Here is a 27,487-nt window from a genome sequence, read left to right as displayed (position 1 = left end):
ATAAATGGTACATACCACCAACGAATCGTCAATCGTCAGTACATTTGTTTGTCGATGGGCAGTCAATATGCACGGGACGTACAACTACACGATATCGGACGGACACCGGGTCGGAATGTAAAGCGACTCATTATCGGGACAGGGTCACTCGTTTGATGTATAGCGGAGTCACGATAGACACCCGTGGGATTATGTCTCTATTATCATTTTATTAACTGACTTAGGATGGTAAAGGAGGATTGGGCCTTTGTTACAGATTTGCTTAGAGAATAATCCCTTGCAGTTTGTATCTTACCCATTTCCATTAAATATGGAGGGATCTATGTTCGGCTGTTTCTGTTTTTGCTCTTCACGGCTTTCTAATCTAATTTTTAATTTGATGGCGAACTCAGAAGTTGCAGCATTACATAATAATTATGTTAAGTTAACGCTGACTTATAATAATCAAAAGGATAGTCCATATAAAGTGCGTTGAATTCGTTTAACTTAATTGTGTCTCGCTAAATTGGGAAACATGCTTCCACCGAGTTCCCAGGAGAAGTCTTGCGTATGTCCGTAATGCAGTTGCTGTTAAAGCACTGATTGTCCAAGAATGTCACAATCGTCGGTGCAAAAAACTGGTAGTTAAAATTCAGGGAGGCGCGCGCGGTTGGTGGTCTAAGCGATTGTTATTCAGGTCGTCTTACGGACGCCCGCGGATAGATTTATGTGGACGTGTTCGATTAAAGATATTGTTTGTTAATGAATTGCGAACTATTTCTTGTGTGCTATCGCCAGCATACTTTGCCGGTGATGCCGCAGACTGCGTGCCGTGGAACAAAGGATTATATTAGGACATCCACACACATGACCCATCTATCCATTCCTTGCAATTTTTGAGATTCTCTGCAAGAATGATCAAATCAATGTTCATGGACTTTGGTAAACCCTATGGTTCCCTACCTCTTCAGTTCGTTAAAATTATTTTAAGTAATTTTCGCAAGAGCGGTTTTGTATTGCGTCCGATTCCAATCCGATCAGAACTATTCTCGTAAAACAGAGAGAAAGAAGATAGCGGAAGTATTACACGTAAACAAAATCTTTTCATTTCTCCATGTCAAATCCATCATCAGATGTCAAAACACGGATGTTCTTTCTTTCTTCCCCTTTCTTCTCTTTTATTCTTCTGAAGCAATTTGGGCCACCCACACGGCCGGAACCGATACTGATCTGCCCCTCGGGGAGCGCATTGTACGGACGTGTCAGCCATAGACAAACACCGACAGAGACATTAGCATTAACACGTAGATCAGCGACTTTATAATGAGGGCTATCACCATAACAATAAGTAGATGGTGTGGGTGGTGTATAATATAATATTACGCGGTAAATTAAAATTTGAACAACAGATTGCTTCGGTTTGGATCAGGCTTAGTTAATTAACAAAAAATGCAAAAATTTTTGTTAATTTTTGAGTAATTCTGATTTAAATGTTAAAAAAACTGTCAAAATTAATGTGACTTTGTAGTTCCAATACTTCTCTGTTAGCACAATATTACTATTTGATTGGTAGCGATATCTTATATCTTTAAACGAGCAATTCTTGTATATAAATATATAATTGGAATCTCGGAGTCGGCTCCAACGATTTTCATGAAATTTTGTATATAGGGGGTTTCAGGGGCTATAAATCGATCTAGCTAGGAATTATTTTTAGAAAATGTCATTTTATTCGTGTCTTATCGAATACCGAGCAAAGCTCGGTCAAATAGCTAGTGTTACATGTATGCTTTGTTTTGTTTCAATTTCGATTAAAGTGTAAAGGGAATATTATAATCTTTATTAGTTGTACATGTTAAACTTATATTTACACAACAGTTTTGTTGTTTTCAAAAGTGCTTTTCGCACGTTTCTTCACATCAAGCAGGAAAGGACATTATTTAGTTAAAGCTTCTCATGTCGTGTTGCATGTCATGTCATCTCAATTGGCAGGGCGCGGCGCCTTTGAAGCAATGTCAAGGCGAGACCCCGACAGTTGCGGCAATTGCACCGAGTAATCAGCTTTATTAGTGGTCATATACATAAAGGGAATCGATGTGATTGCTATGGAGGAAACAAGTACCTGGGGAGACTCTCGCTAGAACTACGTACCTCCTAAGTCCTAGCGCAGAATATACAATGAGTATCTTCCTGTACTCCTAGGTAGACCTCTTAGGTAGAGATTGGTATTGCAATCTCTAAGTAGAGATTTCTTGCGAGGATGCAGACATCTTGATTCGGAACATAAGAAATTAGGTAAATACTTTAATGTAAGCCTTTTATTTCGAGATTTATTTTACTAATTCTCTACATGACCACGATTTTGCAGGCTACATCCTCGCCTGATTTGAATTACAGTATATTCACAGGAAACATTAAAAGCCGTTTTCAACTTTATCTAAGGGATAATAAGTTCAGGCAGTAGCATAAATATATTAATTTCTAAAAGTAGCATTTAGAACTTTTAGAGAATCTGCGCGTACACTTGTATAAAACACGATTAAAAGACCGCAAAATGCTGCCTGTTGGCTTTGACAAAAATGACTGCATTTTAACGAGTTCACTTCACCCAGATTCGTCGGGAGTTACACGCATCAAACGCGCACTTCACTTTAATTTAATTTGGTCGAAGTCATTAATAGACGAGCCACGAGGCTGTCACGGGCTCGTTAATAACAGACGACCGCTCGTCGTTTCCGACTTAATGCCACAGTAATTTGTAATTTCGACTCATTTGAGGCACTCAATAATTTTCAGTTTCGTCATTTATAACGTACGATCAGCATCCGATTCTACATCAAATAAAACCAATGTATTGGGTTGTTTCATCATTATTACTTCGATCGTGGAAAATCTAGACACATTAGCTATTTTTGTAGTTTGATAGAAATTGGGTCTTATAAAAAAAGTTGCATTCATGTTGCATTAAAATATTATAATCAAGGTAAAGCTCAAAGAAATTTATTTCAGTTTGGTTTTGTTATTATAGTCAGATCAAAATCTGCCTTAAATATGTCTCTATGCAATGGTTTTAAACTAGAACATCATAATTTTCTGGTCGGTTCTGACTTGTGTGTAATACTCTGTAGTCTGTAATGACTTGTAAATTGTATAATTCGCTGTAGTTTTAAGAGTTAATTGTGCAAAATGTTTTGTATGCGACATCATCATATCCTATTCATTTCCCATTCCTTTCTTTCGCTTCACTCCTTCCGTATCATCACCTCCATCAGACTTATTGTAAGTCGTATCGTCCTCGTCTCCGCTCGTGTAATGGTCCCGTCTGCATCAATCCTCGTTACCGGCGCGACGTGTAATCACACGTCGGCCACAACACAACCTGTAATTTGCACCACTTTTGGCCTCTCAATCCGCCGAACTGCTCCGAGATAATGCATAGACTCATACAATTATGTATCGACTTTTTATTGCTCGTAACACAAATTGTATGGTATTAGCTAAGTTATGATTTGGAAAGGTGAATTTACTTTGAAAAGAGCTAATACAATTTTAAAAGTTATCGTATGAAGTTGTTGAAGACATACTGCAAATGAAAGTATAGGACATAAAAAGAAAAAGCAACCTTGTAGTAAAATACAAAAAATATTTTTGTAATGAAAAGACCACTGAGTGACTATAATGACATAAGCTCTGCTACTTTAATTATTTTGTGCGCTCAAAGAAACGAAAGGAAATAAGAAATATCTACACTCAACAATCAGTATGCCAAAATAATAATCTATTCTGTGGCCAAAATTCCTATAGGTACGAGCAACTAATAAAAGAAGTAGCTATGAGCAAAAGGCGTTAGACACTATTTCATTTAAACTCCCCAGGCAAATTAGTCTATTACTGTATCTCGAATCTGTTGAACGTTCGAAGGTCTACCAGACAACGGCCAGCAACCACAGTATAGATAACATACAATAGACCGTATTGGTAATAGCTTCTTTCGAAGGAAGCCTAAACAGGAAGTTTCGATAACCATCTTCAAAATGTAAAAGGTAGGTAAAAGAAGCAAATAACGTTATAGGAACGACACGGCTCTGGTAGAGTATGATCATAGGTACTAGACTGTCCAAATCTGACGCACATAATATTTATTCTTAATCTGCAACCCCACAGGTTTCTGATAGTTTCTATGGATCTACTACCAACTTGTACCTTAGACGTGATTTCAGATGTACCTATTAACAGTATCCCATCGCGCTGTTAACAACTATCTGTGTAGTGTAGCTCCGTAACAGCTTAACTGTATATTATTATAAGTTACTCTACTGTTTATATTAGTATTATGCGGCAACGGAGGGAGCTAACAACTACAATTACTTGGGAGATTTATCATCGCCCGCGGCAACCGCCCATTACGCGCTCATAATTTGTCCGGACCTATCTGATGCTGCCCAGTGCCCGGTAATTTACTAACTCTATATTTTACGTTCTTTCTCTTTGTCGTGATTGACAATGTAGTGCTTCAACAGTTTCAAAACTTTACACTGGGATGTCTCAAAATAATGAAAACAACGACTGCTGATTCAACGGCGCTGCTAATTGTTCAACCTTCATTGTATGCTAGCTAAAACAGCACCTTCTTCAATAGTACCTTTTACTAAAGATAAGGTCCTAGATGGCCTATGTGGGTCTAAAAAATTAATTCATAATATTACACTTTATTATCATTTACCATTTTCCAATATTTATTAAAGAGACGAAAGTATTTAGCTTATAATAATTAGAACCAATTATGCCATGCGTCGCTTAACGATAACAAAGCTCTCAAAACATTTCAGTGTCATCGAGATCTACAAACGATTTTTTCTCCCCGTCTTTTAATTTTTAATTAGCTGTCGCGTCCACTGGTCCCCTTCAATTTCTCATTTTCCCACCTAAAGTAAACGAATTCACCGCGTCAAAGAAATTTTACACCACATAAAGCCAATCGCATCAACTCCGTAATTTATTTTTAATTTTCGCGCCGACGAAAAAATTCAAGCGTCTTTCTTCTTCGCCCGTCGTCAATTTTCAAAAGAGTTTTTAATCAGACGTGAAGCAATTTATAAATGAAACAGGGGTGTGTATAAAGAGATATCGCAAAAATAATGCTTTTAACGTTTCCACTATAACACGGCAAAAGTTTTGTTTGTGACTACCGAATTCACTTCCATAGAATTATGCTCTCGTCAAATCACCCAAAGGTTGAGTGGAAGAAAATGCCACGAGGCATTAAGGTCGCCTCTGTAGGTTCTTTTCATCAAGTTCTATCCATAAAGTTTAATATAAAATGGAATAACTTGTGACTAGGTTCCCAAACATCCACGATATTTTATGATATGAATCAGCATTATGAGTTTGATGTTCTATACCTTGAAAACATGGTATAGTTAATAAACGAGGGAAATTTAAAAAAAAATTATGTCGGATTTTAAATAAATCTTATATCTCGCTAGGTCCATCGTTCAACAAGAAAATATTAAATAGTTAGTTAAGTATCTTTAATCTGAACAATAAGCGCTAAATCATATATTTTTTTTAGATGTGAGACGATGCCGTCAACAACAATGGACACAGTCTTCGAAAGAAATATGGCGGGAAGGATCTCCCGCAAAAAGCTCGCAAATTTCGTCATCAATTATCATTATTAGGTACCGAGCAGTGACACGGCGTAATTGAGTTTTATAAATGGCGACGGCTGTCAAAATACGACGTGCCGGCCGCGACCGTGGTAATACGCGCCCTATTCCGTTAAACATACTGCCTATATTTGCTAAGCGTTATGTCGGGTTATTGTGTTAATCCTGTCATGAGTTTTGTGAAGAATTCGTCGAGTATGTCATTTTAGATTAATCTTGCTCAAGTCTCTTCGTTTGGCGAAAAATTTTCATTACAAACAAACACAAACTTTGGAAACGATTTGACTCGAAGCCTATCTTTTACAATGTCTTATTATTACAACTAGAACTCTACTATCCTAATGCCACATTTAATTTCTAAGAATCTGCATTTATTTTAATGAAATAAGGGGGCAAACTAGCAAACGGGTCACCTGATGGAAAGCAACTACCGTCGCCCATGGACACTCGCAACATCAGCCTTGCCGGCCTTTTAAGAGGGAATACGCTCTCTTCTTGAAGGTTTGCAGGTCGTATAGGCTTGGAAATACTGCTGGTGACAGTGCGTTCTAGTGTTTTACAGTGCGCGTCAGAAAGTTACGCGAGAACAAAGAATTCTATCATCAGTTTAAATAGAAGTCTTTGCGCGAGAAACGCACGGTGGAAGACTGCCACTCATTAAGAGGATACAACAGGGGCTAGATAAATGAAAAAAAAGTACGTGTAATATCTATAGCTGTCTCCCTTGCCTCAAGCCTATACCGCAGAACGCGATAGAGACAACTGCAGAAAATCCAGAAAATCAACGATTCGTTGTCCCCTGATTCCTTCTCCAAAACTTAACCGATTTAAGTACTTTTTTCATTAAAGATTAAAAAAAGGCTTGAGCTGTGTTCCTATGTTTTGCTTTTTTTGTATAATCTAGCCAAATCTGTTTTCTGGACGTTTGAACACAGTGGAAAATCTGGCCATTTTTTTGGGTTTTTGAACGTTCATATCTTATTTAATAATTAAATTATGAAAAAAAAGAAAACATAGGGACATTGTATTAGTGGCCATAGATATTCAGGAAAAAAATTATAACTCTACTAGCATTATCTAGGGAGGAAACAGGGGACAACGTTTGTATGGAAAAAAGGGCGGTGTGGAATCCTCTTAAGAGGATACACCAGGGGCTAGAGAAATGGAAAAAAGTACGTGTGATATCTATAGCTGTCTCCCTTACCTTAAGCCTATACCGCAGAACGCGATAGAGACAACTACAGAAAATCAACGATTCGTTGTCCCCTGATTCCTTCTCCAAAACTTAACCGATTTAAGTACTTTTTTCATTAAAGATTAAATAAAGGCTTGAGCTGTGTTCGTATGCTTTATTTTTTTTTTTGTATAATCTAGCCAAATCTGTTTTCTGGATGTTTGAACACAGCGAAAAATCTGGCCATTTTTTGGGTTTTTGAACGTTCATATCTTATTTAATAATTAAATTATGAAAAAAAAAAGAAAACATAGGGACATTGTAATAGTGGCCGTAGATATTCAGGGAAAAATTTATAACTCTACTAGCATTATCTAGGGAGGAAGCAGGGGACAACGTTTGTATGTAAAAAAGGGCGGTGTGGACTCCTCTTAAGGTGATGAAGATGGTATATTTTTCGCGTGGGATGGTGGCGAAAATATCAGGTGATATGATTTCGAACAATTCCTCAGAACGCTACCCGTGATACAACCCCGTGATGCAAACATTAGATTTGAGCTGCTAAAAACATATTATTGACACTAACAGTACTTGTATCTATTTCAAAATAGTCAATAACCCGGTCTTAATCTGATCTGAAAATAGCTACAGTTCATTACATACATCATTTGAACGACGCAGCTATATGTCACTGTCGTACAAACGAGCTGCGATTACCGCGTTTATATTAGTAACTTCCAAACATACAACATACTTCTTTATCATAATTACCATCGTTAGCGTAAGTGCTCCTTTCAAATGTGTAGCTAAGTTACCCGTTGCTTTAGTTATGTTCGTTATAATAATCGTAAGAATTAAAAACTGTAGAGCTACTGAGCAAATACATATATTTGTAAGCACTAGCATATTATATATTATATCATATGCTAGTGCTTACAAATTTGGTGGGTACGTGCTTAAAATACAAATCGTTTTGACGCATTTGATCATTTTCCAAAGTCATGTATTAAAATCCGAAGTCTTAGACAATAGAGTCACAATTTAATTCCTTACAATTGTTAAGGAACCAGTGCTAGTCGTAAACCCTATAGGCTTTTTAAAATTACCAGCTAAATTTTATTGTATAAAAATAGGTGGTGGTAATGTGGTGGTAGATGATGATGATGATGTAAACAGTGGCGCTGAGTACTGCGCGGTATCTCACAACTGTACACGGACGTTTGATAAACCTCCTACATCTATGCACGAAAATCTGGACACGGTAACTGACTAAGTTTTGTCACCTGAAACTACTTTCAGGCTGTAATACCCTGTTTAAAAATTACGTCTTATAAATGAAATTATTTTTTTAGAATATGAAAAACTCAACGAAATAGTTTAAAGAACCGTTTTGAAATTTCATTTGCCTCTCGCCCCGGCCCCTGCTGCATCACGCGGTAAATCATAATAAAAGTTATAAGAGGAAGCTTTAAATTTTACTACTTAATTAAAACCCTGTAAAAAAGATATAAAAACGGTGCATTTGTTTTGAATTATTGTCACGACTTGCACGGTAAGCGTGGGGGGACATAAAACTTTTATAGTTTGTTACATTAACCCATAAAATAATTAACTGTTATTTATGCATACTTTTATTATTCATGGTCTTGTTTGCTTTCTGAATCGAAACTTTCATAAAGAGTCATGGTCAGGAATCGGGAATACCTATAATTAATGGGGTGTATTTTTCGTGTAGCTGTGTATATTTTAAACATAGATATTTTCCTTTCTTGCATTCTTTCTGAAAGTATATTTACCTCATCCATACTCACTTGAGGGTCAGTTATCAGTATGTCTCCGACAATAACCCTTAATTTTAACTGCACAATAACAGCTGAATTTACAACCTCGTTACAGACGAGGTGTCTAGAGGCCGGACGATAACGTAATTGATGAATTATAATTATATTGCTCTTACATATCTTAACTGTTACTATTATAATTAGAGACGTGGCCTCCGTGTTCCTGTATATCATTGTCACCATTATAATCATTATCGGCATCATCTTCATCATAAAAATCATTCCTCTCATTATGTTTTAATTGTCACGTTAGGATTTTACCTTCTTTCATTGTTATGATACTGTGATTATGCGTTGAACATGGTCATTGCTAATTTACAAATGGTTTTTTATTGGAACAAAACATCAAGGTTTTAAAAGAACCGTAGAAGCCAACTATGATGTAATAAATAATTCTAAAATGAACCTAGTGTGCCGATCGATAACAAATAGAAAAATACAAGCCGTAGGCGTAGAAACCAAATGAATTACGACCATAATCGATCCTCAAAATCATAAGCACCATTACGCAAATAACAAATGATCTAACGAAATTAAAACAAAAAAAAACTCATAACAAAAGTCATTAGAGACAGTTGCTAGTCTTCAGAAACAAAAAGGTTATTTGTTGAGCGTTATGACAATGAAAAACGAGCCGCGGGGCGTATTCTTTCAAATTAATTCTTAAGAGCCGACAATTTGTCTTCCCTTTACGAGATTAAGTGGGTCCGTGAAAAAACCGACGAGAGTATTCGAGTTAATAGCTTAACTTTTCATTTGGCTAACGAATTTACAGTAAACACTGATTAATTGGACGCATTAATTAGAAAAACTCTTATAAAGCTCGCCTTTGTTGAAAGATTAAACGCGGGTGATGAATAGAACACATTACGGGCTACAAATAGGCGTCTCGAGTTACAAGTGAATTCGCCAAGTTCCGTCCGAGTTTCGTTGCTGAACAAAATGCGATTTGACTTTAAAACTTAATCAACTCAATGAATTATTTTCAATTCATAATGTTTTGATATTACTAACAGGCTGTACAAATTATCTATCTGGCTGACTGTTTGTGAATTACCTCATTATATTTAATTTAAATCTCCTTGACCCTCCGTCTACTAGGTGACTAATCTCACCATGCTGTACTAGGTGGGGTGTACCCCATAGACATACCCCAACAATAAAAGGCAGTTAAATCCGAAAAATTGTTCCTTGTGATTGTAAAATAATAAGTAATATATTTAAATATCTAATAATGAATTGGTTTAAGTAAAATAAATTCAGTTTTATATTATAAAATACATTATATAAGCAAAAATACAAAAACTTGACTTTTTCTTCAAACTATAAACTATGCAATCTTTTCTTCAGTACAAAAATAAAATGGAACCTATTACAATCAAAATTTTCTCAATTTCTAAGAAGTATACCTAGTTTTAACCTATTTATAATATCAATTTAAAATAAACAATATGAAATAGATCTTGGTCACTTAACTTTCCGTAATATTGACAGTTATTTAGACACAAAAATTAGTATGTAAAATACACATGGACATATTATATTTTTTGCAAATGTGCCCAGTATTCCTATATATTAGTATAGGCCATATCCGGTATCACTGATTTGATCTTCATTACCAGCCGATTCTTGTTCGGAATTCATTAACTCAGCGTCACAATCATCATCTTCTTCAGTCAGTGCTTGTAAAATATATTTTTTTCCATAACCGAGACATTTTTGGCAAAACTTATACCAGAAAATATTATTTCATCAAGTTAAACACCAAATTAAACTTATAAATAAATAAAAACAAAAGAAGTTACACTTACTTTTTTAGCTACGTGCTGTACTAGGTGGGGTATGTGATACCCCAGCACACTTTAAGCACATGTAACAGAATTGCTGATAGACATAGGACTCAATATTTGGTAGGAATTAAAGCAGCAACGTCTTATTTGCAGCTATTGAGGAAACCAACTCGCATACTTTTTTCATTTAAAAATGCTATAAAATTTTTTTGCGCTGGGGTATGTCATACCCCACCTCGTACACGAAGGGTTAACCCATGTAGATGAATTTTTCTCGCCACGAAATAAAATATGATAGTTTTATCCCGGTCCCCGGAGCAGGTACGAAGGAACTGAATTTCTGACCGAAAAAGTTGAGGGTGGCATCTAGTTTACTCCGTACTAATCATTTGTTTTGCTCCTTACTAAAAAACTAATAAATTCACGCAGCATATTCAAGCAGCTTTCAAGGCCCACAATCTTTAATCTTTGCCTGTCATGTGACGTTCTTAATTTGCCAGAGTTTGAGGAGTTAAATGAATTGATTTCAAAGTTTATAGAATATAGCATTAACGAAATGATTCTATAACTATTAGCTGCAACTACAAGTGTTGACATCTCCATAAATATTGATAGCGTTATGTAATAAACATCAACACAACAGCAACATAATTCTCACTGATAAGTAATAGTGATTTACTGTTATTGCATAACAACTTTCGCTGCCGACGAAAAATAGACTTTACGACGTTGATAAGTCGCCTATAGTATCTGATATAGTAGCTTCAGCTCAATAAGCTTTAGGGTTAGTTCACACAACACGACGAGGCGATAAATGTTTAATTAATTTAAGCCCCTCAAAAATGCGACAAGTATGTCATTGCAATGTGATCTTCTTGTGTAGTAAACACAAAGATATTAATTAAACCACCGTTTGTTTCTGATATCTATAATAGTAAAGAAAGCTTAGTTTTTAAGTACCTACTCGTCTCGTCATGTTGCAATGTAAACTACAACTCTTAGGGCGCTGAACAAAACTTCATATATTAAAATTCATGTCTTAACTATTAAAATTCATGTTTTAACAGCGGTTTACAAACATAATTAACAAAATTTAACTAGTATTAGAAAGTGGTAAAGTTTGATGTTTAGCTGAACTCCGAAAATACTATAGCGATTTAAACTTTGGCGCTGATATAGAGTAATTTACGAAAAAGGACATCGTCTTATTACTTAATCTTGTTTATCTTATAATTATTTATTTTAATGTGTTTCAAATTCTCACATTTGTTTTGTAATTTAAATTTATAGTTTTGCGTCATTTTATCGCTCAATTTAAATCGTTTGCTATAAAATTAATAAAAGTCTAGAGTGAGCGCCCAGTATTTTTAGAAGACAAGATCTAAAAATCTCTAATCGCCTGTCAAGAGCATCTAACGAAAGACATTTTAATGATCCTAATAACAATTAGTAATATTTTAATCTTATAATCTGTGTACTGGTTTACGAGATGTTAGGAGTGGGAGAAATTTTCTAGATGGGAGATAATATTAATGTGGGGCCATAAATCGCGAATATCGCGGTCGGACGCGCCATTTAACCTGACTAATGGCCACGACATACTGACGTAAAAACTCGCTCCACTTTTGATAAACTACCCGCATCATCATGATCGAGCGGTAGCATTCTAAGTCGTCTTGCCTGGGAACTGCAGGGTACTTAGCCAAAGTGTATTTTCAATTGTTTCAAAGGTTTTTTGACAAAAGTCTATCGATTGACTAGCATGTTTGATTAGCCAATAAGTATCCTACTAGTCCTAGTCCTAGTAATATTATAAAGGCGAAAGTTTGTTTGGATGTATGGATGTTTGTTACTCTTTCACGCAAAAACTACTGAACGGACAAGTTTAACCGACTTTCAAAGTGGGGGAGGTGTTATGTTCGTTTTCTTATGTTCAACGATTACTCCGCCGTTTGTGAACCGATTTTCAAAATTTTTCTTTTGGTATATAGGGTATCATAACTACTGGAGCAATTTTTATGGCAATATTTGGCACAGATATAGAGTAGACCAAGTGAAGGGAGTAGGGACATAAGCTATTTTTTATAGGAAAATGTACGGTTTCCGTAAAATTCCTAATTTACGCGGGCGAAGCCGCGCGGGACAACTAGTCAAAAAATATTTCATGATTGAATCAATATAGTCTAGCCGCACATAGTTGTTTCAACATCTAAGTTAGATTTAAATAAGTACGGTATTGTAGGTGTGCCTCTATGTACACAGTGCTTGCAGAGCCTTAGGTAAAATCCAATATAAATTGTATACGTTCGCTGGTCAAAACCGAATGTTAGGTTTAACATTGCGGGTGACATAATACTGTTAAACGATATAAATAAACCTTGAAAACTACAGTGTACTAGTTTTCAAGATATATTTATTATTTATATCGTTTAACAATAATATTATTATCAAGAGAGCCTGAAGAATATACGTGGGAGAGCTATGCTTGGGCACGAATGGGCCGGCTCAATCGGATAAATACCACGTTCTCACAGAAAACCGGCGTGTGTTTCGCCGAGTGAGTGAGTTTACCGGAGGCCCAATCCCCTAACCCCTACCCTATTCCCTTCCCTACCCTCAACTATTCCCTTCCCTTCCCTACCCTCCCCTATAACCCTATTCCCTCTTAAAAGGCCTGCAACGCACTTGCAGCTCTTCTGATGCTGCGAGTGTCCATGGGCGACGGAAGTTGCTTTCCATCAGGTGACCCGTTTGCTCGTTTGCCCCCTTATTTCATATAAAAAAAAAGAATATTTAGGCTTTAAGCTGAAAGTATGTGAGATTGATACTTCAACTTCATCTACAACTCACACAGTAACAACTTACAAGATATTGGAAGTATAACAAGTTGCTAAGCTTGATAAAGCTCCCGCTTGTACCGAAAGCTCGGCGTCGCATATTGAAAGCTTATGAAAGAGCTTTATTTATAGTCTGTTTGATTTTGTCACATATTCCATATGTCTTTAATTTTTTTTATACTTTACTTTTACTTTCATATAAGTATGATACGATATGAATTATTATTATTATGGTAGGTTTTAATAGGCCATAGAATATTATTATGCTAGTTTAAATCCGGAAAATGTAAAGTTTCCGTGCAAAATTCCTGCGCAATGTAATTTAGAGTACTGGGTACATCTACTGTATAGTATTAATACACTATGTTCAACAAGAGCGTAACCGGCAAAATTAATGTTAGAAGTTAAATAAATGAAACAAAATTTATTTTATATAATTGTTTATTTATTACTTTAAAATGCTTTATCACTAATATGCGGTCCAGTCCCCTCTACTATGTATTATGGACTGACATCTCCGAGGCATATTTTCGATTAAATTTTCAGCGTAGTCACGGGACAATGTACTCCAATCTCCATATCGCTTTTATATTGCGACTTAGCTATGCAACGGTTTTTGTATTACTCATCCGTAGCTTTAGCTTCATAAGCGCCCAAACATTTTCTAACGGGTTTGCGTCTGGTGACTGTGATGGCCAGTCTAAAACATCATTACCGTGCTCGGTCTTCCAGGCGGTGCAGACACGGCTTCGATGTTTGGGATCATTGTCCTCCTGTAAAATCCATTTTTCGTTTGGGTTTTTATACCTACTTTTGACAGATGGTAATAAAGCTTTTTTATAAATTTTGTTCATTTTTGCTGCATCCGGGTTGCCCGTAAATACATACAAACTTCCAAAACCTCGTTTTGACAGGCACCCCCTAACATGCACCTTTGCTGGGTGTTTAACAGTGCGTACCAATAATTTGTTGCTGGAGGTTGACCAAGCACGAGATGTTATACTCGATGCCCAAAAAGAAGCTTCATCTGAAAAGACTACGTGGTCCCAATCACGGTCAAGATTTTCCTGCGCCCACGCCATTCTTTTTTTAAAGTGAGTCTCGGAGAGAAGAGGTTTTTCGATAGTGCTCCTGTATTTCACTTCCGATTCCGCCAGTCGATTTCTTATGGTATTGGGAGATATATAATGCCAATTTTCTTTCAGTTTTTCTTGAGCTGAACGTAGAGATAACCGAATTTTTTTTAAACATTTGAACGATGCGTTTGTCTTCGGCGGGAGTCGCCTTTTTCATTTTCCCTCTTTCTAGCAGGTCATTAACGCTCCGGGTTTCAGAATATCGTTTCACCTACTTGCTCACGAATGGTCTTGACTTCCGCATGTATTTGGCAGCTTGAGAATGCGACATTTTTTACCCTTTTGGGTGCAAGCAAAGAAACACTGCTTCATATCGTGACGCGACGGCGGCACTCATGGCGAATAACGTGTCGTCAACTCGGCGCATGCGCACAGACTCCTTTGTTTTGTGCTAAGCATTTTAGACAAAGAACCACTGAACGTGTTTCAGTTGTTTTTTTTTAATTTGGTTATGATTTTTGACGTAAAATGCCGGCTACGCTCTTGTTGAACACACGTAAATAAGACGTCATTTTTCACTGCTATTACAAGAAACAATACAAACTTAAATATTTTATAAAATTTAAAAACGGCGGCCACAAACAAAGCTGTCAGGACACGAAATATTAACTGAAAAATGGCGCCTAAATAATACGTGTTTAACACGCGAGCTGAAATTTTATAAGGCAAATAAATAAGGTGATATGAAAACAAATCGTGTACTTACAGCGTGGCCCAACTTTTATGGCGCTGTCTCTTGGCGGTATTTCACGTTAAATGGCCTAGCTTTTTGTCGTTAAATTTGTAACTTATCGCCCGTTAACTGGGGCGAGTATGATGTATTAGGTTTACGGATAAAACTTTATGAGCGGGCTTAGACGTTGGCCCGTTTCTACCACGGAAGAAATTTATTCATGTGCAGTTGACGGACCTACGTCATTTGGTCAAATCGTGTTAATTTATTGTAATTTGTCATCAATTGTCTGGGTTTGACATAACGCTGCCAAAATACGTAGGTCTCCCAACTGCACATGAACCAACTTCTCTGATGGTACAAACGTGTAGAGGGCACGTTCGTCTATACTCTATGTTTTTGTCTTATATCTTCCGTCCGTGGGTTATGAGAGTAAAGAAATAGAGAGTGCTCTTGTGTACTGCGCACACACTTGGGCAAGATTGGGGAACAATGAAACCGGTCACCGTCAGCGAAACCGGTGTGGGGGGTATTATTATATCTCATTTGTGTTCTTACTTTTTGCACCTTGTTGTTAGCCCCTAACTGTCTGTCCGTCTGTGTGTCCCGTTTTTGTACCTCACAGTGATATCGTAGCATTCAAACGAGTAGATCCATTTTACTTTGTCCCTCCAAAACGTACACAGTTGGTGACTCTACTCACATATGAGCATGTATTTTTCCCGGCAAATATAACTCACGTCGCAGCGTAAGGGTTAAGCCTTTGTGTGCTTGTTATTTTCTATTATCCTTTGATATCATAACGGTTCGACATACTATTTGTTTTCCAATATCCTTTATTTCAGCTTCTTCTTTATTTTAATTAAGTGAAAATGAAATAGCTTTATTTTTGTAAGCGTTGTACGATTACAGTTAACTCTATTAAATATCGTGTTATCCCATTTAAACCTAAAACACGAGGAATTACAGATAAATAATAGACCGACCGCCTGAACCTAATCTGGGTTTGAAGATACTTTGAATCCCGGGAAAGGACAAAGGATAATTTTTAAATGAAATTTGGAACAACGTAGTGGCGAGCGAATCTAGATTAGTATTAATATTTCGCAACTATAAGTAGTTAGGTAGAGTACCTAAAAACACGTCGTCACAACATTTCAAAAACTGCCATCATTAAAATACCTGTAATTTAACCCTCTAATAGTAAACACTATTAATTAACAGTATGCAGAACAGGGGCCTTTGCGGCCAAATCGCGGGTGGCTGTTCGCTACAAAAACAACCCTCGCCCGACGGTTAATTAAAACGCAAATTGGTGACCGCGACCCTAGGTGAGCGATAGGGTTAAACCCTCGTTATCGACTATCGATGAAATTGAAATAAAATATTATATAGTCATAACTCTTAAGTCATAACGTTCATCCTAATTCAGCTTTGTGTGTTTATAAATATGTATATTAATATTAATAGCTCCCACACCGGTTTCGGTGACGGTGGCCGGTTTAATTAAAACCAGGCCAGCTACGCAGGAGTAATTTTATAGTGCTCAAGTGTGTGCGCAGTACACAAGAGCACTCTCTATTCCTTTACTCTCATAACCCAGTGGGACCGAAAACCGACACGACCGGCGAGAGATCAGGCGCAGGACCGACTTTTTACATGCCCATCCGACGCATGGATCATCTTACTTGTCAGACAATCAGGTGATCAGCCTGCATTGTCCTAACCAAACTTGGAAATAACATGTTTCCAACGCGGGAATCGAACCCACGACCTCCGAGTCAAGAGCCGCGCTCTATACCACTAGACCACGGAGGATAAATATATTATGATTGTAAGAAGATGAGTTTATCGCGCAGGAACCGTACATTTTTCAGGAAAAAAACCTATGTACTATGTGCTTTCCCAGGACTCAAAGTATATATTTGCATAATTTCAGGAAAATTGTAACAATGGTTTAGGCGTGCAGACACTTTCGAACTTTTAATATTACTATTGGATTATGGATTGTAAAACAAAAGCATTTTTCTGGTCTTAAAACTTATTTTTACCTTTATTGTTGCTAATCAAAATCTAAATTATTTGAGGCAGTCTTGACTGACATTTCTGTGATTATGTCAAGAGTATGCGTTAACTATAATTACTTTTTTCGGGTAGGTGCAAAAAAGGAACAGTAACGTTTTTGAGGACTAATTATCCTTATTAAATAGTTAAGCCTAAAATTATGATTATTTTTTAAGTATAATTGTGTTTAATACATACGGTTTTGTGGCCAATAAACATTTATGGAACTTTATGTGAAGCACAATAACTTAATCAAGACACCACCCACCAGCTGATTCATCTCTCACAAGTAAATCAAGTTTTCTTTTAATTTTATAATGTCACAACTAAGCGAAATCACTAAGGCACAGCAAAGCCTAGAGGAACTAGTGACGAGAAAAATGGAAGAACTTCAGGCCCAGCTCCAGTGCGGTTCTGCCAAAGACACAGTCGCTAAAGTAGCTGAGGAATTTCGCACATTTAGGGACTTGACTTATGCTATGCTCAGTCTTCTTCGCAAGCAGATATCTGAATGCTTAAGTGCTATTGACACGATGGAGTGCAGGTCGCGCAGGAAAACACTCATTTTCTCCGGTGTCCCCGAACATGATGGTGAAAATTGTTCAGCACTTGTACTAAATATCATTCACAGTAAGCTGGGAGTAAATTATGTGACAACTAATTCATTTAAAGCTTGCCATCGTCTCGGTAACAAGGATCCTACGAAAACCCGGCCTATTCTCGTTAAGTTTACTTCCCTTGTAAATAAGAGTGCGGTGTGGAGAGCTAAAACCAAGTTAAAGGGCACTTCTACATCGCTTAAGGAGTTTCTAACTAAGCCACGGCAAGCACTGTTTGGCAAGGCAAGGTTTCATTTCGGCTTGAGGACATGCTGGACACAGGAAGGTGTAGTGGTCATCAAGACTAATGATGGGAAGCGACATAAGGTGATGTGCATGGAGGAGTTGCAGCCTCTGATGTCGAAATACCCTAAAGTAACTCCTGGAACATCCTCTATTTCAAAAGAATAAGTAGCACTGCATTTCTCCCAGGTTATTTTGTTTACATATGTCTCTGACTTATTTGTCACAGTGTGTAATTGTTTGTATATTACGTAGTCGTACATTTTCACGATATTATGTTTTTAGTTTTATAATTTAATATGTTAAAGGGTATTTTCAACACTTGTTTGCCGATTTAACTAAGAAATTTACTTTGTTTTGGTAAAAATTGTACAAACTAGACAACTAAGACTGAGTTGCACCAATTAACTTTAACTTTAACCTTAACTATAACCGGAAAAATTGACAGATGTCGTATGAGAATATGGGGTGTTTGGACGCCATATTTAACTTTAACTTTACCCACGCCTCTGGTGCAACCCAGTCTTATTACTATAATGTCACTTGTCAAATGACAATTTATGTCAAATTGACATAAGTCAACTTCTTCTTCTGCTTTGATTGGATAACTCAACCATAATGTAACAAGTACTAATAATGTTATAATTAATTGTTTATTAGAAAATAATTTCATATCAATATGTTTAACTATTTTGTCTGTTGAGTTAATTGCTACCTGTGTAATTTTATTTCTTAGTCAGTTGGCGGGTGGTACAGATTCACAAAATTTGTATTTTTTTATTTTTTTATTTTAATTTTATTTTAATTTTCTTTATTTAATTATTATTTTTTACACTATAATATTCATATTAATAATATTATCTATTTTATTATATTTATTATTCTTATCTTAAGTGTACATGTCTGATACTGAATCTTATTTTACTGCCAATGAATCAAGTTTTACTTCCTCTGATGACGATAACTCTGTTATTACATTAGGTGATATTATAAGTCATAAGTTTAGCTACCAAAAGAACAGCGTTATTAACATTTGTCACATTAATGCGCAAAGTATTCCAAGTCATTTCAGTGACTTGACTGAAGCGTTCTCTGGTAAAAATGTACACGCTGTCCTGATTTCAGAGACCTGGTTTAAGCCGCATCTTCTCTCCACATCATATGCATTGGCTGGTTACGTTCTGATACGCAACGATCGGATTGATCGGCGAGGCGGTGGTGTTGCCATCTATCTCCGTAGTGATTTCCCCTTTAAAATAATTGCCTCCTGCAAGCAGCAGAGCATACGGAAGGGGCCGTATGCTCTGCTGCTGCAGAATACCTTTTCCTTGAAATCGGCATCAAAGGCACTAAAATAGCTCTTGGTGTAGTCTATTGTCCTCCTTGTTCGAATTATTTCTTACAACTTGAGCCTGTATTGGAAGTTTTGGGTTCGGAATATGCACATCACATCGTCATGGGTGACTTTAACACCGATCTATTAGATCAATCCTCCTTACGTACATCTAAACTTACACAAATAGTCGATTCAGCTAATCTCCATTTTTTACCGCTCTCTCCCACACACCACAACATCAATGGTAGTGACACCTGGCTGGATTTAATTCTTACATCTAATTCCGCCCCGATCCAATCCCATGGCCAATTCCCCGCTCCTGGTTTTTCCCACCATGACCTTATTTATATTTCCTACACTTTAAAACCACCTAAATCTCGTCCTAAAATAATATCTAAACGTTGCTTTAAAAACATGGATTTGAGTAAGCTTAGACATGACGCAGCTAACATTAATTGGGAGCCACTACTTAACGCTTCAACCATCGAAGACAAAGTTGACATTTTTAATAATATTTTAAATAACCTTTTTGATATTCACGCACCGCTTAAAAAAGTCAAACTAAAACACAAACCAGCACATTGGCTTACTGCTGAAATTAGAACGGTAATGAGGTGCAGGGATCGTGCCTACGCGAAATTTAGACGTGATCGTTGTGAGGCTAATTGGAATAACTTTAAATTGGCTAGAAATCGTTGCAATCAGATGATACGCAATGCCAAACGCCGCCATATTCTCGAAAACGTTGGTTCTTCATCCCCATCTAATATTTGGAAATTTCTCAAAACAATCGGTGTGGGTAAGTCACAGGATCTTGAACTACCTAGCAACATCAGTCCCGATGATATAAATCTCCATTTTTCCAATACTAATGTTCTGGATGATAATGCTAAATTTCGGTCATTAAGGTACTTAAACAGCTTACCTAGTCCTAATCTTGTGCCACTCCAGTTTTCTCCTGTTACTACGGACGAAATCAACAAGACAATTAATTCTCTAGTGTCTAAAGCTACGGGTTGTGACGACATTAGTCGACGCATGATTACCTCTATCCAAACCCAAATGTTACCTACGATCACCCACATTATTAATTTTTCCCTTGAAACTTGTGAATTCCCTTCCTTGTGGCGCAAAGCTCACGTCCTCCCGCTTCCGAAGGTTCCCAATCCCACTCACCCTACACACTTTCGTCCCATATCCATCCTTCCCTATTTATCTAAAGTTCTCGAAGCCTGCGTTCACAAACAGTTGTCCAGGTTTGTCTACCAAAACGATTTACTTTCACCACACCAATCCGGTTTCAGACCTGGACACAGCACAATCTCAGCACTGTTAAAGGTGACAGGCGATATAAGAGCGGGCTTTGAGAACTCTAAGATTACAGTCCTCGTGTTAATAGATTTCTCAAATGCGTTTAATAATATCGATCACGACATTCTATTGGCAGCCCTTTCATGCCTAAAGATTTCGTCTGTAGCACTAGCATGGATTTCTTCCTATCTACGGGGACGTCGGCAGTCTGTACGCACAGATAAGTCATTCTCCGATTGGCTAGATCTTGAAACGGGCGTCCCTCAAGGCGGTATTCTTTCTCCACTTCTCTTCTCGATTTTTATAAATCTCATCACCAAAATACTTCGCAGTGCGTATCATCTGTTTGCTGATGATTTGCAAATATACAGTCAAGCCGAAATCGAATACCTACCATCTGCTATCGATATAATAAATCAAGATCTCGATGCTATAAGACATTGGTGTAGTAACTTTGGCCTGACAGTTAACCCAGCAAAATGCCAAGCCATTTTAATAGGTAGTGCCAGGAATTTAAGCAAGATTGATCAAGGTGCTCTTCCACCAGTCATCTATAACGGCTCTGTCATTCCATATTGTTCGAACGTTAAGGACCTTGGATTACACATTGATTCGACTCTTACTTGGCAGCCACAAATCTCACACGTCTCTCGCAAAGTCACTGGCATCCTGCGATCCCTGTATCGGTTAAAAAACTTCCTTCCTTCTTCAGTCAAGTTAATAAAGATTTATTTTTAATTTACGTAAATTCGATCATGTTCCCACCTTTCGATCTAAACTACACTGGCTACCAATACGACAGCGCCGTTCTACTAGGGCCTTGTAAATTTAGATTGCATTTTGTTTATTTTCTTTACATCTTTTCGCATTTTTGGCACCTACACAATTTTGTTTCTGAACACCTAAAGGTTGACTGGTAGAGAATGCCATCTGGCATTAAGTCCGCCTATGTACTAACATTGTGCAAAAGTATAAATAAATAAATTATTCTACTAGTGCTTTAGATGTTAATAATATGCACATCTATAGCCGGTAGATCGTTCGACCTCTAGATCATAGAACACAATTCTACACAAATCACAATTCACATCCAATCAACAGATTTTCAAGAATGATTTAATTATGTATGTGCATAATTAAATCATTCTCTTAAATTAAATCATCCACTTATAACAACATTGTTTAACGTCTGTACTGAGCTTTCTGTAAAAGCAAAAATAAAAATAAAAGCTGAATAAATAAATAAATAAATATTAACACCTATCGACAACATAACTCACTCAGTACAGACGTTAAACAACATTGTTTAACGTCTGTACTGAGCTTTCTGTAAAAGCAAAAATAAAAATAAAAGCTGAATAAATCTTAATATATATATTTCTTGTGTGCGTGTGTATGTGACTGAACTCCTCCTAAACGACTGGACCAATTTTGATGAAATTTTTTGTGTGTGTTCGTGGAGATTCGAGAATGGTTTAGATTTACAGTTTGGTCTACTGGAAAATGTTTTTTCAATTAATTTCTTATTTATAAGGAGTTGTTGATTTTGGAATGTTTTACATTAGATCCGGATGGACGTTGCCATGGTGACATAATTATTTAGTCACTGCAATAATAATATGGGCGAAATACTTTATATGGCAAAACAACGTTTGCCGGAACAGCTAGTAAATAAATAAATATTAACACCTATCGACAACATAATAACACATCCCTACACTTTGCATAATAACCGTCATGAATTAACATGAAATCAGTCCGCCCGACAATTGCCGACAGCTAACCTATTTTGACTTGCAAAAAATACCCCCGAGCTGGAAACGTGTTCAATTATTTTCGATTGCACATTATGGGTTAACTCGATTGTTTTGCTCTCAATAATCTGGGTGTTGTAAAAAGAGCGTCGCCACGATTTACTACGCAATACATTACATTATATTATTCAGCCGTTTTCGAGTTTTAGCGTTACTAACACAATTGTAAATCCATTTTTATATAAACACTAGCTGTACCGGTGAACTTCGTGTTACTTTAAAACCTTCCCTGGACTTCTACGAACATTTTAAGACTAAAATTAGCCCAATCCGTTCAGCCGTTTTCGAGTTTTAGCGCGACTAACACATTTGAAAATCCATTTATATATATATATATAGATATAGATAAGTCAGGGAACTCTCAAACTCAGGGAACTGACTTTAGGAATCTCAACTATGTCAATCTCAGTATTATTGTTAAGTATCATCTGGATAAGGCTGCAGAGCGTGCGAAATACATACATACTCACGAAAAACAGTACCCTGCTTCTAGAAGCAGGGTTCGGTTTTTTACCCGACCGGCCTAGGCCGGTCGGGTAAAAAAGTATGAATATCTGCAACCATTATTGTGGTTTTTATTACTGATATATTACTTAACTGTTACCCGACTCTAGAGTCTAGAGATGTCTGTGTTTACAGCCGGGGGTGTGTAGTCAGTAGTTGGGTTCACGCCCCAATCACACGCGTATAACTCCTGCGCTTTCAATGAAACCGTTCACCGTCACAGACATCAGCCAATATAATATTTTATCACATTTAACTCAGGTATATCCCGCTTGCTAAAGGATAACTAGAAGCGACTGAATTATAGCAATCTACGTCTGCGGTTAGAGATGATTGTACCTCCTTGGCCCCCGCTAATAACGCTTAATGTTCACCGTTTACAAATAATAACTGGCCCCAGAGAGGCCCCAGAAACGGACGTAATGGCCCCAGCTGATTATAGGACGAGGAAGGGCGGACCTGATGCATGATTGATACTTGTCTAACTACCTTTTTATGACTGAAAATTTTCCAATCGATTCTGGGTTAAATTTTAAGTGCTTCGGTGATTCATGTGGATAGGTTAAAGCAAACTATAGGTGATAAGGGGCTTTCATTATTGTTAATTGTCTAACCCAGAGGGTGATTTTTTTATTCATTTGCTGTTGCTGTCGCAACTGTAATACATATTTTTTTTATGAGATAAGTGGGCAAACGAGCAAACGGGTTACCTGATGGAAAGCAACTTCCGTCGCCCATGGACACTCGCAGCATCAGAAGAGCTGCAGGTGCGTTGCCGGCCTTTTAAGAGGGAATAGGGAAGGGTAGGGATGGGAAGGGAAGGGAAGGGAATAGGGTAGGGTAGGGAATAGGGGATTGGGCCTCCCGTAAACTCACTCACTCGGCGAAACACAGCGCAAGCGCTGTTTCACGCCGGTTTTCTGTGAGAACGTGGTATTTCTCCGGTCGAGCCGGCCCATTCGTGCCGAAGCATGGCTCTCCCACGTATAAATACATAGGTACTCAATTACCCTGCCATTTGTAAAATGTCTCGTATATTCAGATATGACTGTTGATTCCTAGGTAGATGGTGGACCTACACAATTTGGTCGGTTACGACTTAGGAACGTCAAACCTATCCGATCACGACTAGTATTGAATTGACATAACCCAAGTCGCAACCAAATGGTAGGTCCGTCAACTGCCTAGGGATCAAATTCCTCGATAGTGTACATAAGGAAGAAGACCCCAGGAAACTATTTATATATTACTAGCTGTTGCCCGCGACTTCGTCCGCATGGACTTTAGTTTATAGTTGTTCCCGTACATCGATTGAATCGTTTACGCGCAAATCAGAAAAGTATATTGTGTGGGAATCGCATATTTTCCGGGATAAAATAAGTAGGTATTCCTTGTCCTTTCCCGAGACTCACAGTATCTCCATACCAAATTCCATCAAAATAGATTGAATAGTTTACGTGCAAATCATAAAAGTATATTGTGCAGTAACCGTACATTTTACCGAGACAAAATGTATCCTATGTTCTTTTTCGGGACTCAAAGTATCTTTAAGTAAGTATACCAAATTTCAGCAAAATGGGTCCAGGAGTTTACGCGTGATGTGACTCGTGACCCAAGAAATATAACGTTCCGCGCGGCTTCGCCCGCGTAAATTAGATATTGCACAGACAAATTAGTCCACAAAACATAGCCTATGATCCTTCACGTGGTCTACTTACTTAACTGTGCCAAATAACAGAAAAATTGCTCCAGTAGTTCGTGAGATAAGCCCTTTCAAATAATTTCCCCCGTTTTCTTCCACATTTTCCTCTATTTCTTAGCTCCTATTAGTCATTTCGTGATATACTATAACCTATAGCCTTTCTTGATCAATGGGCTATCTAACACTGAAAGAATTTTTCAAATCGGACCAGTGGTTCCTGAGATTAGCGCGTTCAAATAAGCTCTTTCAAATAATTTCCCCCGTTTTTTCCACATTTTCCTGTATTTATTTGCTCCTATAAGTCTTAGCGTGATAAAATATAGCTATAGCCTTTTTCGATAAATGGGCTATCTAACACTGAAATAATTTTTCAAATCGGTCCAGTAGTTCCTGAGATTAGCGCGTTCAAATAAGCCCTTTCATATAATTTCCCCCCGTTTTTTCCACACTTTTCTCTATTTCTTGGCTCCTATTAGTATTAGCGTGATAAATATAGCCTATAGCCTTCCTCGATAAATGGGCTATCTAACACTGAAAGAATTTTTCAAATCGGACCAGTAGTTCCTGAGATTAGCGAACAAACAAACAAACAAACTCTTCCCAATTATAATATTAGTATAGATTATGTCGTAGGATGACTTGATAAATCGAATTATCGCGAAAATTCTAGGGACTTCGCGAAAACACGGATAATTAGACAATGGTGATTACATTTTTCAACCTTACTGACAAAAGGTAGTGTTTTCGCGAAAACGTGAGTCGCCTTATTATGATTGCGAAACGAATCGTAAGTTATTATGGAAAAAAATCACTGATTGGTTGGTTTAAGCGCATCGAATAATCCTACGACATATACACAGGATTCAGGAATAACAACAGGCTAGTTTTAAAATTTAAATAGTTATTGACTTATTGCTAGAAACATCTCTACAAACATCTTAACATGCTCCTTATAGATAGTTTGCTACATATCTACATAATATACAAACTTGCGTGACAAGGATTATTATTCTTTGAAAGTTTCCAAGTTACATGGTGCTATAATTTTCAAAATCTATTATCATTTCACACCCAGTAATTTAAGTCAGTTTGTTAGAGTTATCTGTTTTCTAAAAGATACAAGCTGTCTGTCAGCAAGCGTTTTATCTCATAAACTGCCGTCAAGTTACTTTTCTATACCTCGGGCAGTAGTTAGGTACCTGTTACAGTAATGCAGGCAGAATTGCTCTATCAGTAGAACTTGTTTGCTGCGAGAAGAATACAATATCTTTTTTTTATGAAATAAGGGAGCAAACGAGCAAACGGGTCACCTGATGGAAAGCAACTTCCGTCGCCCATGGGCACTCGCAGCATCAGAAGAGCTGCAAGTGCGTTGCCGGCATTTTAAGAGGGAATAGGGTAATAGGGGAGGGTAGGAAAGGGAATAGGGTAGGGAATTGGGCCTCCGGTAAACTCACTCACTCGGCGAAACACTGCGCAAGCCCTGTTTCACGCCGGTTTTCTGTGAGAACGTGGTATTTCTCCGGTCGAGCCGGCCCATTCGTGCCTAAGCATGGCTCTCCCATGTACAAAATCTATTCCACTATCTACATAATTGAAGACGTCAGAGAATTAAAGAGCAATTAGTAGTTTTTTCCCACATAATTTGAACACACCTGCTTTATCATCTGGCTAATATTGTAAGTATTTATAAAATTCACATTTTTATGCTATTGTCACAGAATAGATAATAGTACAAGTACCGTTGTTTAGCTTTTTCTATGGCTCGTTATTCTGAACACGACACTCGATTAGGTGAAGATACCGCTTGTTCTTTGTAGAGGTATTTTATGTTTGAAAAATTCACACATCTAACACAATATAAAAGCTATTTCACCCACTCAAATACACAGAAATCTGAAACTTTATAAACTTAACTATTGATGACGCTAATAATGACAAAAAGCGCGAACATGATAGCCCCCTGACGTCCCTATTCTGTTCCCCTCGAATGTGTCACTCGACTCCGGCCCGTCACGGCTTATACAATGTGACAAATAACATCGATATACAGTACAGATATTTTGTAGAGAAAATGAAACTATAAAAAAATAAACATAGTTTATACAAATTTTGTAGATGATCTATAATTGTAGATGAAGTTATGAGCTTTGATTCGCCGTTCATGTTCAGACTTATCAATCACCCGGCTGCCGCATAATAATTGAATATCTATTGTGTTTATCACAAACACCCACGATGGAGATGCTACTGATTGCTTTAATTTAATGAAGAGTTTGACAGAAAATGTATTCAGTTTATGCCAAAATCTTCAATTAAGTTCAGTTAAATCTTAAATCTCTCTAACCACCGCACTCAGAGACGAACATTAATAAATTAACTGTTATTACATGAAGATTTTGATACAAGCCCCATACATTATTTCTCAAACTCTTCGTTAATTTTTTTAATTTTTTTTATGAAATAAGGGGGTAAACGAGCAAACGGGTCACCTGATGGAAAGCAACTTACGTCGCCCATGGACACTCGCAGCATCAGAAGAGCTGCAAGTGCGTTGCCGGCCTTTTAAGAGGGAATAGGGTAATAGGGGAGGGTAGGGAAGGGAAGGGAAGGGAATAGTTGAGGGTAGGGAAGGGAATAGGGTAGGAGTTAGGGGATTGGGCCTCCGGTAAACTCACTCACTCGGCGAAACACAGCGCAAGCGCTGTTTCACGCCGGTTTTCTGTGAGAACGTGGTATTTATCCGGTCGAGCCGGCCCATTCGTGCCGAAGCATGGCTCTCCCACATATGATTAAAGTTTAATCGTCATTAAAT

Source organism: Aricia agestis, chromosome 5 (assembly GCF_905147365.1).
Source record: "Aricia agestis chromosome 5, ilAriAges1.1, whole genome shotgun sequence".
Taxonomy (NCBI): domain Eukaryota; kingdom Metazoa; phylum Arthropoda; class Insecta; order Lepidoptera; family Lycaenidae; genus Aricia; species Aricia agestis.
Note: the sequence above shows the minus strand (reverse complement) of the source record.